Raw genomic sequence first — 20,648 nt, forward strand, 5'->3', positions numbered from 1 at the left:
ACGTTTGCTCCGGATATCGCCGTTTGAAGTTGGATAAGCAAAACAGCCAACCAACCCCAAAACAGCTCAAAACCTCTCTCACTCCTCGAATTACTGCAGAAAATTCACTCATCCAATTGCTCTCAAACTTTTATTCTATAAACTAGACACCTCAATCTTCAATTTGATATATCATACGCTTAATTTGACCAAGAAATGAAGCAGGAATAAAATTCCCAAAACTGGACCAAAACAGCCCCCAAGTGCAGGGCAAAACAGGGCAGTTGTGTTCACTGACTTCCACAGGGCTGCGCAAAACCCATAAAATTCTAATATTTTTACACAATGTAGGGGACATCTCAAGCTTCAAAAAGGCGTATGGCACGTCCCTATCGGACCTCTATGAAGGGAGATATGCTCTCCCGAAGTTCACCTAAAATCTGCCAATTCTACAGAAAATTCGCCAGAGTTTCCTTTGTTTTTCCTTAAATCCCCAAATTTACATAAGCTTGCTAATACCACAAATATACCTAATAATCCAATGGGTGGCACACACAAGGACCAGCAATGTCTTGGGGCTCTTACAACCCACAATATACAACAATTCCATATCATATACAGTAGTATACATACATGATCCATAACTCTATATATATCATATCAAAAAGGTGACTCTGTGCCATAACTACAACATCCTACATCAACCTACATAAACATAATACATCACAGTGTCACAATATATACAACAGACTCCCAAAATAAGCAGGCAACATCTATGCTCAGATCTACTCATCAACCACGAGCCTCTTGCCCCGAGAACGATCGTCAACTGCTGCGATACCTGAAATATATCCCCATAACGCGGGGTGAGAATGAATCTCAATAAACTTGGGGCTTATGGAGCAGTCTCCACCCAAGAGTCCACTTCCTGCAAGAAAATATCAAGTACCAAGACATAGATAACACCATATAATCCATATTAGAATTTCTGTATCATATATCTTTTCTAATAATTCTCATTTATTCTTATAATGTACTTTCTTATTAATCTTAAGTATGTTCATGTCTTATGTATGAATAAGGCTTCCATCTTATATTTGTAATGTCGTATCATATTCAATAGCATACTCATAATGATTAGAGAACTAAAGTATTATCGTCTATACCTTATGTATACCGTGATCATATCCATAATTGTTTCCTCTGTTCAGAAACCATAACTTACACTTCCAAGGCTTTATTTCATTGAAGATCATATCATATTAACTTATCATAACATAAATAATATCATATGCATGCACTATATGAATGCAACTACGCAAAGTATCAATATTAACAACAATTATATCCATACGGAAACCATAATCGCCACTGATCATGGCGGAACAAAAAGGCTGAGAAAACTCCTAACCGAAAGCTTACCTGTCGTCTCTTTCCTGCTGCTAACTTGCTATTTAATAACCCGTACACTTGGTTGTCTACAAGTTGTTCGTCCACCTACTTCATCTGATTACACTCTGTTACCGTACATATAAAAGTACCATTAATTTCCAATGAAATATACATTACTTGAAATCCGAATAATTATATTTCATATGTCAATTTCATAACCAACTTGACAACTTTATTTCCCTTGACAGTTCATGCCATACCACAAGTCTACACTTAATTTATACTTCATAACTTAGACCCTCAACTAGTTAATTAATTTACTAATTTATAGTTGACATTTCATACACTTTAAAAAAAAGCTTCACGTATCTTAAACCATTGGAATTATACTTACTTATTCTAGGAAAATGCTATAAATCAATCACTTGAATTGAAAACACATAATCTATGCCCATTATTCCTTCATGGCCGAATTCTATATATAAACATATATACAATTCTTTTGTTGCCATACTTAATCAAATTAACTTGATTCTCATACAAATATTTCTTACATAAAATTTCTATTAACTTCACATAACTAACATCCTTTCATTTAACTACTTAGATTGATCTATTTCATATTTGTGTGATTAATAATTCAATCACAAGCCCTCAATAATTTTTTTATTAAATTACATAGTTGTTCTTATAAAATAGATAACACTTTCATACTAAACTTATGAACTTTACATTCTTAATTAACCAAGAAGTGAATCCATTGCACCTTATACAACCACACGTTAAAGATTTTACTTAAACAAGTATTCAAACACCACTCTCACACATTTTGATGAAGAGGGCTGAAAATCACATGTGTAGGTTCCTAGAGTTAACACTTTTTCTAAAGATTCTAAATTGGTTCTCTATGGATTCAATCTTCAACAAATTATCTAACATACTCTAATCTTTGTTGACGACTTCATAATAATATCCACCCTTAAATTTCTACAAAGGCTGAGGCATCCAAAAACAAAGGATTCGGATTATTTTCAATTCAAACTCATTGTATCATGATTTAATCAATTCTCATGCATCTTTAACTTATGTATACCTCATTACAAACCTATGTAATCACTTCCATACCATTCATCATTCATAGGGCAGATTTGCCCTATGGGGATATCACCAAAATCTAGTGAACTTTACATCATTTTCTTCAACTTAATTCATCACAAGACCTTCTTAATTCTTGATTTCTTTTAGGCATTATTACAAACACCTAGTGTGCATCTTTTTACACATAAAGGTCGAACCATATGGGGTTCCTTAATTCACCCCATGTGCAGATTGTTTTAAGCATACAACTAGAAGAATGCATCATCCAATAACAACAAACCATGAACCAATTAAATTCCAACATACATACATCCTTTAACCTCAATAAAATTCATCCAAGACACATTATAAATCTGTTTTCCAGCCATGATTACAGCCATTAAAGATCAATTTACATACCTTAATTAACTTCTCTAGAAGCTAGGATATTTTCTCCAACAAGAAATAAAGAAGGCAGTCCACTAGAGCTCCCTTGACAGCCTTGAGGTCGCAACCATGGAAGGGGAATATCTCACCAAATAAGGCTTCTTACAAGGCGCTTTCACTTGGGGTATGATCTTAAGGTTGTTGTCTTTGATTTCTTTGGAGAAACCGAAGCAGGAAGATGCCAGGAAATGAAGTTGTACGCTTGCCCTATTCTTTCTTATGCGTTCGGTTTTGTAAAAGAAGAAGAAACAAAAGGATGAACCGTGGAAATGAGACTTAAAGAGGCAACCGACTTTGGGTACCCTTTATAACAAATGAATTAACTTTCATGCCATCTCCTTTTTGACTTTTCAACATGATGGTTGTTTTGCTATCTCACTAAAGACAAGGTAAGAAAACTATCGTGAAAAACCAAAAGGAATATGAAACCGATTTGGAAGGCTAAGCAATTGCTACTTGGTTGCTTAATTCAAATGCTACTACTTGACTACAAGGAAATAAAAGTGACGTGGAGGTGCAGCAAAAAGAGATTTGCTTTAGTAAAATTAAAGTCCAAGTAACTTCAATTGTTACCCTATATACATCTTCAATTCTTCTAACCTCAATTAAATTCTTATTGGATTTTCTTTTATTTAATTTATCTCAACTTAATTTTAATAATTATTACAGCAATTATCTAATTAAATTAAAGGTACTTTAAACCCACTAATTCTGCTAAACTAATTAATTATACATTCTAAATCATAATTATACTTATTTCGTCTAATTATTAAAATAAATCTGATCTTTTACTACCATAACATCCATATCCTCATATATAATCCATAATTATATTTGGGCCCTATTAGACTTACATGGTATGAACTGTATCCTTAAATTAATTATCATATTTATCACATGATTTCCTACTCACCATTTCGTTAATTACGTGTTTAATCTAATTAAACACTCGATTGATTTACTGTTATATATTTTGACAGTGAGAGTTGTTATAGTCGCCGTTTAAGAAGGCAGTCTTAACATCCATTTGATGTATTTGTAATCCATTCAATGCAGCTACCGCGATCAACATCCTAATAGATGTGATCCTTGTAACTGGTGAATAAGTATTGAAAAATCGATACCTTCACGTTACCTGTAACCTTTTACCACAAGCCTTGCTTTATATTTATCAATAGTGCCATTCTCTTTCATTTTTCTTTTGAAAACCCACTTACTTCCTAAAGGCTTATTGCCAGGAGGAAGATTTACCAATTCCCAAGTGTGGTTGGACAAGATAGATTCTATCTCACTATTGATAGCTTCTTCCCAGAATGGTCTTTCCGGGGACGTTATAGCTTCCTTATACGTCCGAGGCTCATTTTCTAATAGATATGTCATAAAATCAGGTCCAAAGGATGTGGCGGTCCTTTGCCTCTTGCTACGTCTAGGTTCATCTTCTACATCCTCTACAGGATCAGTATCAGTTGTAGCATCCTGAGGTATCACAACCTGATCATCATTATTACCACTTGATTCATATATTTTCTTATACGGAAATACGTCTTCAAGGAAAGTAACTTCCCTTGACTCAATAACCGTATTAACATGTATATCTGAAACATCAGATTTATAAACCAGAAACCTGCATAACCAATGAATACACAATCCACAGTTTTAGGTCCGATTTTCAACCTTTTAGGTTTAGGAACCGCAACCTTAGCCAAACACCCCCACACTTCAAGATAATTCAAGGTAGGCTCCCTACCTTTCCACATTTCATAGGGAATGTTCTTAATTTTCTTGTGGGGTACTTTACTGATTATATAATTTGTCATTAAATGACTTTGCCCCATAAACCAGACATCAACAACATCATTTTATTTAATGTCTGGTTCTTTATACGCAATCACATTAAATTGCAACACCATAAGGAGCAATCGTTTGATATATAGTACCAAACTCTAAACAAAATTCCTCAAAGAGGACATCATTCCTCTCAACAATCCCATTGGATTGTGGAGCATAAGAAGCCATCGTTTTGTGTAAAATTTCAAACTCTAAACAAATTTCTCAAAGGGTCATCGTAATCTCCCCCTTGATCGCTCCTTAATACCTTAAACTTTCAATTTAACATTATTCGACTATAACACATATATCAAATAATAAATTCCAATTTAACCCTTAAAATGATACATAATCGTCACATCATTTATGATATTTGAAATAAAACATATAATTTGGAATTAAATCAACTCAGATATTTTCAAGAAATTTATCATACTTTAATTCCAAAATGCAAATATTTTGCAAACACAGAGAATTTAAGATTCCACATTTTGCATTCTCAAAGTTATTTTTCTTTCATGCAAAAACACAATTATTATGTATTGTTTGCAACATTGCAGTCAACACATATTCTCAAAAAATGCACATATATATTAATCACGTATTCAATATAAAATGCCATCTAATTCACTACTTTCCAAATGTCATTTTTTCTCTCTCATACTAATAGCCCCGCTACAAATTCAATTAAAGCCAATAAATTAAGAAACTCAATATTTAGATGACAAAATTAATTCGGGCCGGATACGATTATGGAAACATGAAATTGTGCTTCAGCCATAAATTCACATGAACCGTTTGGTTCACTTGTGGTTACTTATTCAAATGTAACCATCAAATTCCAACCGTGAAAACCCCATCAAGTTTCCACCAAAAACTATTTTATGCATCAATTCATGCATTTCAAAACTGACCCTTTGAAGTTCCTTTTTTTTTTTATGTGCAATCATGGATTTAATTGCAATGCACCCTTTATACATGGTATGAGTCCATGAATCAACGGAGACATTTTGGTCTGACTCTCAAGATCAACCATTCGGTGCAACATTTCGTGCCACAGTAATGGCTATCAATTTTTTTTTTCACAAACCAAAACACAACATGCAGTGTCTAATGGCATCCGAAAGCCGTAATGCATCAAGTAATACATGATATCTATTGAGAAAGAAACTTCATATGGTTTCACTTGCAAAAGACATCCACGGTTCACACACAGTGCATTTGATAAGCAATCGCATATCAATTATAAACATTAATTCAAGCATCAACATGACACATTCTATTTAAAATACAATGTAGCACGATAAACGAGAAACAAATGATATATATGAAAGCCAAAATCCACACAGGACTTTTAGAACAATAACATATATACTACGTAATAGAAGATGTATATATATGTAGAAGACAAATCACGAAAACTAACAAATATCATATTAGAACAATATTCACGAAGTAGTTTTCAAATATCAAGGCAAGGTTTTGGTTTTATACATACTTCCGTATTCAAAAGCAAACCGTACTGTAGTATATATCAAAACCAATATGAAGGCATGACCATCGATAAATTACTTTTCAAAATCAATATGAAAAACCAATATTATAATAATCTTTGTACAAAAAATCGAGAGTACAGTGTTGAAAATGCTATTCAAAAGCATGGACACGAAAATCGATACACCAATGCTAACCAATTTAACATATATATAGTGTATTATATTAAACAGATCCCTTTATTTCTGTGGTGGTTTCAAAACAAACCGAGGGTTAACCGTGTATACAAATTTTCCGTTTTTTTTTTAAATGAAAAATTCAAACCAGTATGAAAACGAACATAACCGAGACACGGTAAAGTAAAAACATAATTTCAACAACACAGGATGAAACACTCAACAAAGAATTAGAAATTCCATTAACAATCTTAAGACAATTTTGGTGTTTTGAACCTGTGATCAGTATATTTTATTTTTTGTTTTATATACTATTTTTTATTTATTGTGTGATTAATCTGTGTGATTAATCATAGTATAATTTCTGTTTGCATGAATAATATGTGAATGGTATCACTTTTCTATGACTGGAAATTTGTGTCTTTAGATTTCCAATTGATATATAATATTATATCTTATGCGACGTTATATTTCATTAATCTGTGTTTTTGAAGATCAGAATTTACCGCAATGCAATTGATCTGCACTTAGTTGCTAACGTTGCAATTTGTGGCTTTGAATTTTATATATATATATTCATTTTCGATTTTCGTGTCTGATTTCAAAAGTTACGTAACCATGCAACTTTAAAACTCATTCAGATTTGTCTTAATTGAATTTTAAAAAAAAAGAATAAATAAATTTGATTTTGACATTTCCATCGTTGTTTCGTACAACGTGCATAGAAATTGGTTTCTTTTCTAATTGCTGTTACGGTTTCATGCTTTCTTTGATATATATTATCATGTTTTATGTTGGATTCTATCATTGTAAATACTGTTTCAGAATTTCATGAATTGAATGTGCATGATCGTGGAATATATATACTTATATTATGTCTCGGCTTAATTTGAGAACGTATCGGTTTCTTGTAATAACCGATTGTTTTTTGTCACAACAACTAATGTTTTGATTTTGCATGGAAAGATGTACTGTTAGTTTCCATTTCTTTGAGAACATCGAAATGTCATGGTTGGAACCGTAAGCATCGGTTGGTAATATCATGATTATTGGAATGATAATGTTCCGCTATATACCCATAGACTCATGAATTGCATTGAATTTTGTAATCATGAATTGTGAAAGTGCTTCACATTGGGTTTCTCGATCTTCGTGTTCATAATGGTTTTGAATAGCCTTTGTAGTTTTAATGCACTGTTACGGTCTTTCTTTCCAGTTTATTGTTGTTGAATATATGATTTTTGAAACCATGAGTGAAATTCATGGAAGTAAACATATCGGTGCTTTGTATATTGAGGCACTTGAATTAAAATTACAGAGGACCATAATGAAAAATTGAAAGGTTTCCATTGATTGGTTATGATTTTTGAATTAATGCCTACATATAATTTTGGGTTTGTGGCCTTTGATTGTATATATATGACTAATTATATGCATGCCTTTATTCTAAAAGAACTGTTTCGTGTAAGACAACCATGCCATGTGACGAATCTGGTTTGATGGTTGATGGTCTTTCCAATTATATTAAGTCTTTTGTGAAATGGCTTTATATATTTATAAGCATGGTACCAAAAATTGATATATGACCTTTTGGTTTGATGTGCTTATTTTGATGCTGGTTCAATGAGAAATGCAGTGAAATTTGATGTCATTTAATGGTATAGTATGATAAATGAGAAATACTTATGACATGAATATTTTGTTATATTAATTTTTATGTGTGAAATGTTATGCATTTATTGGCATTCAATTGTCTTAAGATTGTTATTGAAGACAGTGGGTGATGTTAAATCACTGAGAGGTTTGAACCCATGTATAAAGCAGAGGAGGAGGTAGATGATCAGAATTATCACTGTGCAATTATAAACAATAAAAAAAAAACAGACTTACTTGTCAGGTATTAGAGAAAGACAAAATGATGAATCAGATATGCAAAATCAGAAGGATAAAATCCGAGCCCACAGAACGTGTCTCCTTAAGACAATTTGTCCCCTCACTGATGCCTAAGGTAGATGGACACTTGTCTCCCAGGATAGAACGGATTTCGTCTGAAGAGTGGCGGCACTACCAGTCAACAGCCCAAACGAACACAACAAAATGCCAGAGGAAACTACACCGGAGTATGAAAAGGAACATGCAAAACCGGAAGGAGAAAAATTCCGGCAGAGTTTCAGTGCAGAAAAATTGGATCCATTTTATGAAGGTGTCAGTGTCTATTTATAGACAACGTAAAGTCACGTTCCAAAAGGCACCTATTCGATGACGAAACAACACATCCGTTGGACACGAAAAGACACATTCGTTGGACACGAAAAGACACATTCGTTCAACACGAAAAGACACCCATTCAAGGATGAAACAACATGTCCGTTAGGATGAAACAACATGTCCGTTAGGATGAAACAACACATCGTTTAGGATGAAAAGATACATCTGTTTGTTGACGAAAAGGCACACCTTTTCACTACCAAACTTCTTATTCATAACCAATAGATTGTCTATACAATTTTTATATATATATATATAGAAATTCCAACATAATTTAAAGAGAAGAAAATAAATAAAAAAATGGATTTGAAAAATTTCTTAATAAGATTGAAGTTTAATTGCGCTGTTTGTGTTACTTTATTTAGGGAATAGGAGAGATGCTAGACTACTGTTCTGTTGATCGAAGATCAGAGTCAGATCCTCAGAGCACCAAATGTTGTGATTTGACAAGAGAGCTTTATTGGTTATTAATTGCGCACTTCTTCTTTTTTTTGCTTCCTTGCTTCTCTCCTGAGCTCCTACCTTTCTCTCTCTCTCTCTACGTGTCTCTCTCTTTCACTTTCTCAAAATCTTGGCTTCTTAGGGAATTTTGAAGCTTTTTTTGTTTCCAAAAAATGATAGTGTTATTATATTAAAACTATCTAGATGTGTTGTGTAGCACTGTATCATTCATTCACCTATTCTGTAGTCTATAATCCTTGTATCTTTTCCCCCAAAGAGAGTCCTTGCTACTGATATCGATGTATTCTCTTGTTTACTCGTACATATATGTTTTCATTGTTTAATTTTAATTTTCACTGGCATCTAGCTTAAACGTAAAAAATGTAATTTAATTGGGCGGGATTTAATTTAATTACACTCACTCATTCCTCTCTTTCTTCTCCCTCTCTCTCTTCTCCACCAAAGAAAAACCCTAAGCCCCCTCTTCTCTTCTCTTCTCACCTTTCAATCAAATCACAAAAATGGTTGGTTACCTTTTCTTTTCGTTATCTTCTCTTCCTTCTAAACAAACGATTCATTGAATCTGACTTGAATGAATGTTCTTCTTCAAGTTTTCTTTCCTTCTTTCAATCAAATCACAAAAATGGCGGTTACCTTTGGCCGATGCTCAGCTCAACTCACAATAACAATACTGTTGAAGATCTTGTTCAACAAGATAAGCTACCAACTACAAGCAGCAGCTCAACTCATAGGAAAGGAACTTTCTTTCGCCTCTGCTTTCATTTCATTGGTTCTTCCATTTATTTTAAGTGTGTTATTGCGTTTTCTTTCTTTCTTTTTTTTGTTTCAGCGACCATAAAACATGTATTTCTTTTTGTATTTGTAGCTCAGCTCAAAAAAGACACTGAACAGAGGCATTTCTGAGCTAGTCCTCTTGACGGCCCCCGACACCGATCCTCTTGAGTTGAGATTTTTCTCAATAATCTTCCTTTACTTGCTGTTGAATGCTGAGGATAAGGTAACTTCCCCTCCATACCATGCCATACCTTTATTTTTTCTTAAATCCTCATTATTAATACTGTACGTGTCATGTATGTATATTTGTTTGTGCTCTATGATGGTTCATTCATTGTATCTGTTTGTATTATTACTTTTTTTTGTAGTGTTAAGTTTCTTATATATAACTGGATGAATCTTAGAAGCTCTGTTTCGGTTCACTCAGTATTATTACTTTCTGCCTCTGCTTTTAAAAACATGCATGTATATAAGAGGAGGTTAATTAATAGTTGTTTAAGTTTAGTGTGTGATTAATTTAAAGAGAATAAAATAAATAAATAAATGAATTTGAAAAATTTCTTAATAAGATTGAAGTTTAATTGCGCTGTTTGTGTTACTTTATTTGGGGAATAGGAGAGATGCTAGACTACTGTTCTGTTGATCAGAGATCAGAGTCAGAGTCAGATCCTCAGAGCACCTAATTTGTGATTTGACAAGAGAGCTTTATTTGGTTCCTTGCATGTAACAGCCCGTTGTACACCGGTATTGTTAACATTGATTATGATATTAAACGCAGTTACAATCACAGCAATTCATTTATAAAAATGCGAATAAACTTTTCCCGTTATTACGCGAGGATTTAAAACAATAACAAGCGTAATAATTAAAAGCTGTGACCGTAACTGTAAACTCTTGCGGAATACTTATTTAAACTACTTCTATGTCTTATTTTACTTATCATAAGTTACTAAGGGGTTCCCATAAACCCACTTAGCCAATTACTAACTTTTACGTTTTTACGTTTTTACTTACCCGAACATGGTTCACTAATTAAATTACTGCGAATGCACCACAAAAATTCAGACCTTCCACTCAGGTTATATTTTTTTCTTACTTAATTCCCTTTCTAAAAAGCTATCACACGCTATGATCGGAGCACGTTTGCTCCGGATATCGCCGTTTGAAGTTGGATAAGCAAAACAGCAACCAACCCCAAAACAGCTCAAAACCTCTCTCACTCCTCGAATTACTGCAGAAAATTCACTCATCCAATTGCTCTCAAATTTTTATTCTACAAACTAGACACCTCAATCTTCGATTTGATATATCATACGCTTAATTTGACCAAGAAATGAAGCAGGAATAAATATCCCAAAACTGGACCAAAACAGCCCCAGTGCAGGGCAAAACAGGGCAGTTGTGTTCACTGACTTCCACAGGGCTGCGCACAACCTATAAAATTCTAATATTTTTACACAACGTAGGGGACATCTCACGCTTCAAAACGGCGTATGGCACGTCCCTATCGGACCTCTATGGAGGGAGATATGCTCTCCCGAAGTTTACCTAAAATCTGCCAATTCTACAGAAAATTCGCCAGAGTTTCCTTTGTTTTTCCTTAAATCCCCAAATTTACATAAGCTTGCTAATACCACAAATATACCTAATAATCCAATGGGTGGCACACACAAGGACCAGCAATGCCTTGGGGCTCTTACAACCCACAATATACAACAATTTCATATCATATACAGTAGTATACATACATGATCCATAACTCTATATATATCATATCAAAAAGGTGGCTCTGTGCCATAACTACAACATCCTACATCAACCTACATAAACATAATACATCACAGTGTCACAAATATATACAACAGACTCCCAAAATAAGCAGGCAACATCTATGCTCAGATCTACTCATCAACCACGGGCCTCTTGCCCCGAGAACGATCGTCAACTGCTGCGATACCTGAAATATGTCCCCATAACGCGGGGTGAGAATGAATCTCAATAAACTTGGGGTTTATGGAGCAGTCTCCACCCAAGAGTCCACTTCCTGCAAGAAAATATCAAGTACCAAGACATAGATAACACCATATAATCCATATTAGAATTTATGTATCATATATCTTTTCTGATAATTCTCATTTATTCTTATAACGTACTTTCTATTAATCTTAAGTATGTTCATGTCTTATGTATAAATAAGGCTTTCATCTTATATTCGTAATATCGTATCACATTCAATAGCATACTCATAATGATCAGAGAACTAAAGTTTCCTCGGCTATACCTTATGTATACCGTGATCATATCCATAATTGTTTCCTCTGTTCAGAAACCATAACTACACCTCCAAGGCTTTATTTCATTGAAGATCATATCATATTAACTTATCATAACATAAATAATATCATATGCATGCACTATATGAATGCAACTACGCAAAGTATCAATATTAACAACAATTATATCCATACGGAAACCATAATCGCCACTGATCATGGCGGAACAAAAAGGCTGAGAAAACTCCTAAACCGAAAGCTTACCTGTCACCTCTTTCCTGCTGCTAACTTGTTATTTAATACGCTGTACACTTGGTTGTCTCCAAGTTGTTCGTCCACCTACTTCGTTTGATTACACTTTGTTACCGTATATATAAAAGTACCATTAAGTTCCAATGAAACATACATTACTTGAAATCCAAATAATTATATTTCATATGTTAATTTCATAACCAACTTGACAATTTTATTTCCCTTGACAACTCATGCCATACCACAAATCTACCACTTAATTTATACTTCATAAATTAAACCCTCAACTAGTTAATTAACTTACCCTTTTTATAGTGGAATTTCATACACTTTAACATAGCTTCACATATCATAACCCACTTGAATCATACTTGATTATTCTAGGCAAATGCTATTAAACATTCACTTTAATTGAAACCACATAATCTATGCCCATTATTTCTTTATGGTCGAAGCCTATATATAAACATAATACACAATTCTTTTGTTGTCATGTTTAACCAATTAGCTTAATTCACATGCAACTATTCTTGACATAGAATTTCTATTAACTTGAACTAATCAACACCACATAATTTAAACCTCACATGATCGTAAAACTTCTTTCAATGATCATGTATTTATTTGTTCCCCAATTTTCATTAAACCTTGTATTAATCCACACTAACATATACCATGTAGCTATAAACCACATTAAGTCACTTTAACCATCTCTAACCTTCTTTAATGCAATTTCCACATATTAACCTAATCCTAACTCACAAGGTTACATCTTTGTTTTAAGTGAAATTCTCACAATCCAAATTATCAATACTAAATCATGATTTATAATTAACATTTATGTCCATCAAACCTCAACTTACACACTCATTATCTTAATTAGCCTAATAGGCATATAAATGGATCCAATGACCTTTTTATCCTTTTCTCTCAATTAGGAAATATTCCATATTGATATATCATATCAAGTGAACACTAAACAACATTTAAATATCAAGAAACTCAATTCCAATGCTATCCATTCCATGTAGTCCGAATTATGACAACATAGATTTTTATAAAACATAAATTTTTTCTATCCTTTTTAGTCACTTGTTTATCATTTATTCAAGTTCCAATCATCATTAACTTAATGAACAACCAATTAATAACTTCAAACCCAAAAATAGGCCATAAAGCCAAGACACCTCATAGAGAGGTAAAACGTGATTCATTCCCAATTTAAGCCATAGAACCGTTATATAGCTCAAACACATGAATCTTTAATCTATCATGATCTTATTATAAACCCACAAATTCACTTCCATACACATTATCATTCTTAGGGAAGATTTGCCTTAAATAGGATTACACTACAATCTTGTGACTCAACAACATAACAACTAATCTTCACACATATATCTCATCAAATAGTCAATATACAACCCAACAACAACAGCCCCAACACCCATTGTAGACTAATTTCCATTCACCATAAATAAGATATATTACCTTCTTTAGCTTCTCACACAACTATTCATCAATTTCCAAGCTTTAGAAGTGAAGAAGACCACTTGAAACCCCTTTTGACAGCATGTGTATCGCATTACAGGGAGAGGATTTTCTCACTATAGAGAGTTTCTTTCAATGAACTACACCTAGGGATATGTTAACAACATCGTAACCTTTACTTTCTATGAAGAAACCTAAGTAGGAAGATGACTAGAAAACAAGTTGCACTCTTGCCCTTTTCTTTCATAGAGGTTCGATGCACATGGAGAGTAGAAAAGAAAAGAATGAGCTTGGGAGGCCAACATAAGAGGGCTGTCGACTTATGGGGCTAGAATAGCAAAATATATGTATTTTATATCAAGTTCCTTTTTGACTTATCCACACTAATTCTTATTGACTAACTTAAACCACTGGGACCTTCTTTTTTTTTAAAAAAATAACGTTAGCTGCACATTAAGGGATAAAATGAATAAAAGAGCATGAAACACAAAGCTAAATGTAACTAAATTAATATTTCTTCTACTTAGTAAAACTTTGACTTTTCAAACCTTATTCTTATTGGTTCAACTATTTGTAACTTTTATTGGTTACTTAAAACACACAATTAAAAGAATGTAGCATGGAATGGAATGCTACAATGAAAAACAAAACAACTTAATAGTCTTAAAAGAACTAGATGATTGCATTTTTTTTAAAGCTTTTTGACCTTTCACCACTTAAATGGGTACCTATTAGTCTCACCAAAAAATAAACTACACGGGCCATTCTAATTTCATAGCACAATGGGCTTCACCAAAAATTCATGTGAACACCAATAATTTAATAACCAATCCACTAAGTTTAAAGATATCTCATAACTTGTTAATTCACACAAGTAATTTGACCTATTTAAAATTCCCTATTAGTTGATATTAAATCAATTCCAACTTAAATAAATAAATCTCTCTACACATTATTGGATCAAATTAAATTCACATTTATCCCACTAAATTTACTAGATAAATTAATTAAATCATCTCATTCAAGTTTCGACTTAATTTTGCTAAACTATAAAATATCCCTTAATTCCCACTATATATATTTTTTCATATTCTAATTCATATTTTATAATTATATCTAGGTCATATTAGACTTGTCTAACATAAACTGTATATTCCCATTAATTATCATGAACCCACATTATTTTAATCTAATAATTTATCTAACATAATTTCCTTGCATAAGTGTTTAATCTAATTAAACACCTAATTAATTTCTTTTCTTTTAATTTACTAATGAGGGTTGTTATATTGCATCTCTCCTAGGCTTTTCCACTTCCTACCTTTCTATACGTGTCTCTCTCTTTCACCTTTCTCAAAAACTTGGCTTCTTATGGAATTTTGAATCTTTTTTCTTTCCAAAAATAATAGTGTGATATTATCAAATTATTAATAAAGATTGAAGATGAAGAATATTATTATTTTTTTTTTTAAATTCTAAACATATTAAATAGTATATCATTTTTTTTTAATTTTAAACAATTGTAGTTAAAATCCCTGTTGCTATGACTCCATTGATTATTATATTAAAACTATCTAGCTGTGCTGTGTAGCCCTGTATCATTCATTCACCTATTCTGTAGTTTATAATCTCTGGTGTCATGCATAGTCTTTCACTTTTTCCCTACAGAGAGAGTCCCTTGCTCCTGATATCGATGTATTCTCTTGTTTATAAGGATGGTAGTATGAGATTAAAGTTTATTTGGGGAATAGGAGAGAGATACTACTGTTCTGTTGATCAGAGATCAGAGCCATTAATTGCTTTTGTCAGTCCTCATTTCACCTAATGTGAAAGTTGTGATTTGACAATAGAGCTTGCTTTTATTTTTTTGCGTCCACTCTTCTCTCTTGAGCTTTTCCGCTTCCTACCTTTCTATCTCTACGTGTCTCTCTCTTTCACCTTTCTCAAAAACTTATTGCTGCGATCTGTCCATTCTCTCTCACTTTACATGTAGAAGATGGAAGAAGATGAGGATAAAGATGATGAAAAAGCTGAGAAGATGGAAGAAGATGAGGATGAAGTTCATGTAGAACTTGAGAAAGGTCTTAACCAAGAGGACCGATCAACCCAAAAGCAGTCTCGGGTTGTTTGGACCGAAGAGCTACATCGGTCGGTGTTTTGTGGCCGCTGTTAATGACTTGGGTGTTGACAGTAAGTTATTCACTATTTCTCTACAATGCAAAGTAGTATTTATCTTAATTGTTATTAATTGCTACAATTGGTCAATCAATTGATGTTTCTGCTTTATTTTAGCAATACTTTTATTATATTTTTGTGTAGAAATAGCAATCAAATCCTAATAATATTACAATGTGAAAACTAGTTCCATCACCTCTCTTTGCAAACTTTATTTCCACAAGTGTCTTCACATCCACTGCCCAGAATCCAACCATAATTCTTCGAACATCTGTCTCAGCCCCACTTGGATATATAATTTCTGTCATAATATTGGAATCTGCACCAAAATAAAAAATGGCTTCTCCGTTGTTAATACCAGTGTGTATTTCCAAATAACAAACAAATCCACTGCCCATGTATTCCTCTATTTCAGTAATCCTTTCCTTGGAGTAAGCTAATATACTTATTTGGCATCTCTCGAAAACTGAACAAATCAAAATTCAAATTTTCCTTAATTCGTTCATGATTAATTTGGTCTCATGAGAGCTGGAAGCTGCCCAATTGGTCCTAACTGTGTCTTCCATTCGCTGCCAAAAATGGAACAATGATGCCTTTTTCCATTCCTGTGAAAACTCTGGGTTTTTTTTTTGTATTGCAAAAGTATATGTTTGCTGTATTTTTCCAATTGCTGTATTTTTTTGTTCAACATTATTTTGAATGCTTTCTCAAATACTCTTCCTAATCTGTAGTGCACTGGAGTAGATGTCATGGCATTATTGTTAATGAAGTCTGACACATTTGTATGTTCTTTTGATTGCAGAGGTTGTACCTAGAAAAATTCTTCAATTGATGAAGGCTGAGAAGCATCTTACTAGGGCGCATGTGGCCAGCCATCTGCAGGTATTTTTTTCTTTTCCTTTCTTCTTTAATTTCATAAAACCATAGTTTTTCATTTATAGAACTTTATTTGTTTTTTTAATTGCTGCAGAAATAAAGACTTCGACTGAAAAGAATCAGGTCTAAGGCAACCCAGCAAGTCAGTCATTTTAAATATCCTCTTCATCTGGTGAGATGATTAGTCCTAGGCAAACAAGTAATATTGTGCCATTTCAGGGGTTGGCTGAACAAAGCCAGGATGGCAGTTATGCTTCACATCTTACCAATTTAAGCTCAATAGGCTCAATCTTAAATGAAGACTTGGACTTGGACTTTGATTCTGACTTTGATCTTTATGATCCTACACAAATGATTAACTCGAATTATTACACAAATGATTGACTCGGATTATTTGTTGTCTATGTAGTTGATAACACCAATTATTTGTTGTCTATGTAGTTGTAAATGAGATTCAAATTTAATTCTTTGGCTTCCCAGATTTGTTCTCCACTGAGATTGACCTCCATTCAATTGTATTTTCTTTGAGTTTGTATAAACAACAAGTCACGTAACCATGCATTCTTTCTATTTTTATACTTTTATTTTCACTATTGTTCTTGTTTGGTTAATAATTAGTCTGATCAACATCGACATTTTTTGTGAATGATTGAACAAGATTATTTGTAAAGACTGATGAGTCTAATGTGGATGGAAAATTTAGCTTTCTAAAATTTTTGTGAATGATACCGAAGTGTCAATTACTAGTATAAATGTCCATAGATTATTCAATATGTTAATGTTTTTGAGTTATATAAGAGGAGTAGATAACTCTTTGGATCATATAGCCTCAAATTATGATTGAGCAGGGTTACATAAAAGGGACAAGAGTAAAGGGGGTAAAATTGTTCTATTTACATGTTTCAGCAAGTGCTTACAGTGGTACTTACATGTAATTGACCTACGAAGGAGCATCAACATGAATCAAACTCACGACGATTTAGTAAAAATTATCAACAAGAGTTGTTATATTTTTTGAAAAGGAGTAATTATTTTACCTAATTGATAAAAACATATATGACGTAAGAAGATGACAAATATATATGATACATGGACATGTATAGAGATGACACTAGTCCACTACCATATTCTGAAACAGAAATGTCTTAATAATATATATATATATATATATATGAAAGGTGGAGAAAATTCTAGATATTTGTGCTCGCTTATAGATCTAGATTACTGAATAACTGTTGTTTTAAATCCATGATCTGTTTGGTGGAAAGAGAGAAAATTTATTTATTTTATCATAAGCATTTCTTCAAAATTATAAGGTTGTCTATTTATTTTTTTAGTCCTCTTTTTTAAATTTTAAAGGGAAAATATTTAGTTACAAAAAAAAAGGGAAAATATTTTTTATTGTGTAGGTGTGCATTTAAAACTCAGCAATACTTGTATTTTAGGAAAAAAAGGAAAAGAAGAAAGTTCACTTCAATTATGCATGTGTACGAGGTTAGCTGTGTATACTATGTAGGCTATTTGACCATTTTTGGGCTTTATCATGTGTATTTTCAGAGATGATCTTCAAGGTAAAGTGGCTGAGATTGAAAGTGTAAATTATCTCGAATCCAGTACTTGATTCTTGAAAGGTAAAAATGATTGAAATTATTAGGTGTGGTGGGACTTATGCTATCCGCTAGGGGTGATAATAAGGCCAAGGGCCTAGGCCCGTTTCGGCTCAGCTCGTCTTTTTTTATTATTAAGCCCAGACTTATACTCATGCAAAAGCTTTTTTATTTAAAAGGCCTCAGGCTTTCATAGCCAAGCCCGGCCTTGAAGCCTTGGAGGCTGGCCCGTATACATTAAATTTATTTATTTTTTATATTTTTATATTAATCATTTCAACATCCTTTTCTCAGTTTTCTGTCTCTGCTCTATCTTTTCTCCCCGATCTAAGTCATGTTCATCATCTATTTTTATAAGCCATGCGGATTCCACGGCTTATAATGATGCTTATGGCGGCGACCGTGGAAGAAAAATTAATGTAAAATGTGGAAGAAAATTTATTGGTGGGGTTCAAATCTAGTGTAAAAAATCTAGAATATTAAGAAATGTGGAAGAAAATTTAATGTAAAAAATCTAGAATGTGGAAGAAAATTAAGGAAAAGCAACGTAAAATAAAGTAAAGGTGATGTTGTTATTTTGATTTTTTAATATTAATGTTTTTTTATTATAAAAGAAATAACTATTATTTTCTTACAAAAAAATACATATCAGTGCATGATTAATGGGCTGAATACGGCTACAAATTGGAATGTAAGGTTTTTATTTTTAATAAATAAACAGGCCACAGGCTTGAGACAGGCTTTTATTTTTTGTAAACGAACCAGGCCACAGGCTAATATTATATTCGTAACAGGTAACAGGCTAAGGCCAGTCTGACACGTTTAAATACAGGCTTGGCCCGTTAAGATCAAAGCTCGGCTCGGCTCGGCCCGTTAACACCCCTACTATCTGCCACATGATCTTTCTCATTTTTGGTGTTTATTTTTCAAACGTCCTTTTATTTTTCCATTTGGATGGTTTATATTTCTATCTAAGTTTTGAATTTCGATGATGCAGATTCTGCAAAGGACAGAGATATTTTCTGAATTCACTGTCCCCATCCTTTACTTTCACCTCAACTTCATCAAGCACTTTCATAACTCATAGCTATATGTTGAATTGCGAATTGGGTCAACCACATTCCGCTATGGTGGGATGATAGAAAATAATGACAAAGGAAAGAAGCTAGACGAAAATTGCTAATGAAATCAACAGCTAAATAAAATAAAGGCAATAATGGTGAATCTCATACCATTGAAAAGAAGCCTAAAGCTATTTTGTTGGTTATTACTCTAAAGTAGCAAATGCATAATTAATGTAACGAATTTATGTTAAAGTGAGGAATAACAAAGTGGCAATAGTTTTCCTAGTTTCTCATGTTGCAGAAGAAATTATTCCTCTTCTGCATACCCATTAAATATACGGGACTCATTATATTAAAGAAAAAAGATGGATGAGACATTTTTATGAGTCTGTAATAGGGGAATAGTTTCTCCGGAGAAATCAATTTCCATTCAATTATATGACAACATGGTTTATTTTATCTCATTGATTGCTTGTCTTGGAGGATTACGTAAAGATTTTTTGTTCTTTCCATTATAGTTGATTATATAGTGTAGAAGTTGGGAGCGGTAGATGGATCAGGGATGGAAATTTCAGATAAGGTTTTGGTGATGCCTGTTTGCTACTGTCACAATTTTAATTAATGACAAATGATTGACTTATATGAAATTTTGGCTCGTGGACAGGCCCTATCTCGTGGGATTATATAAGTTTTTGGCTCATGCAGGCTTTTTTATTTGTAGGATTTTTTGCCTTAACTCGTGCGAGCTAGGGCCTAACAGGAAGAGATAGCCTGTTTTGATGACTCTACTTTATATGTAAATTTAGGGGTGACAATATGGGTTGAGCACGACGGCAGTGGCGGAGCCAGCATGACATGTTAGCAAGTGCCAAAAAATTCAGCTAGTGCCCAAATAGCTACGGTTCTTTGGCTACGACCAAAACGTGGCTAATTTTCAAAAAATTTGAACAGAATTTGCTACTTTTCAAATGTAGCTAAATGAACGTGGCTAAATAAGCCAGTGCCAAGGCAACT

At 33.1% G+C, this 20,648-nt stretch overlaps 1 long non-coding RNA gene across 1 annotated transcript; it reads right to left on the reverse strand.

Annotated features, from left to right (window-relative positions):
• Window positions 1-531: 531 nt before the first annotated feature.
• LOC133315056 (uncharacterized) lies at window positions 532-3,179 on the reverse strand. The gene is made up of 3 exons (XR_009752034.1): window positions 2,869-3,179; window positions 1,402-1,496; window positions 532-820 (listed from the first exon to the last, which is right to left on the reverse strand). It is a non-coding gene; the product is annotated as an uncharacterized LOC133315056 (long non-coding RNA).
• Window positions 3,180-20,648: the final 17,469 nt, after the last annotated feature.

The sequence above is a fragment of the Gastrolobium bilobum genome, unplaced genomic scaffold, assembly GCF_033153095.1.
Source record: "Gastrolobium bilobum isolate Gb01-03AN ecotype WA unplaced genomic scaffold, APGP_CSIRO_Gbil_v1 utg17427, whole genome shotgun sequence".
NCBI classification, from domain to species: domain Eukaryota; kingdom Viridiplantae; phylum Streptophyta; class Magnoliopsida; order Fabales; family Fabaceae; genus Gastrolobium; species Gastrolobium bilobum.